The sequence below is a fragment of the Myotis davidii genome, unplaced genomic scaffold, assembly GCF_000327345.1.
Source record: "Myotis davidii unplaced genomic scaffold, ASM32734v1 scaffold65, whole genome shotgun sequence".
Lineage (NCBI taxonomy): Eukaryota > Metazoa > Chordata > Mammalia > Chiroptera > Vespertilionidae > Myotis > Myotis davidii.
In genome coordinates this window covers 656,222-656,872 of record NW_006297833.1, presented here as the reverse complement: position 1 = coordinate 656,872, position 651 = coordinate 656,222, and positions in this window count along the sequence as shown.

Genomic DNA, 651 nt, shown 5'->3' with positions numbered 1-651 from the left:
ACAGGTGGAAATCGGAGGCCGGCTGTAGGGATGCCTTCAGGGTTCACAGCGTTGAACTGAGCGCACTGAGTGGAGGCAGGATGATTTTGGGGGTCCGGGTGAGATGTGAGAAGGAAGGGGATGGAGATCAAGTACGCACAGAAGATAGGGGCGCGCGCCCATGGAGATCTGTGGAAGCAAGGCAGCTGGGGGAAGGCGTGCAAAACCCATAAGATAAACGGGCCGATCGCCAATACAAAGCCAAAGGGGAGTAAGGAATAAAGAGGGGGAAAAGAATATTAAATCGCAGGAGAATGAGAAAATAAACCTGCAAAAGGGAGAGGAGGGGGCGAGGGCGCCTGTTGCGGCGTGGGTGGGGTTGACAAGAATAGAGTACATTATGCAGTTCATTTAGTTAACAAGTGAAATAATGAGGAAGCGTGCAGAGTGAATGCCAAGAGAAAAGGCACAAAAACCCTATTGAGAGGCCCGGGCCGCTCCTGGCGTAGCCTATCACATGGCAATAGTCCTATTTAAGCAGCGCCGCCGGCGCCTTTCAGCACCACTAGCTCTGGCCAGCACCCCGCGCTCTTTGGGCGGCGCCCACTGCTGCGGCGGAGGCGGCTTCAGCCGCGGCTTCAGAGGGGCCTGCAGCCTCCCGGGAAGAGGCAG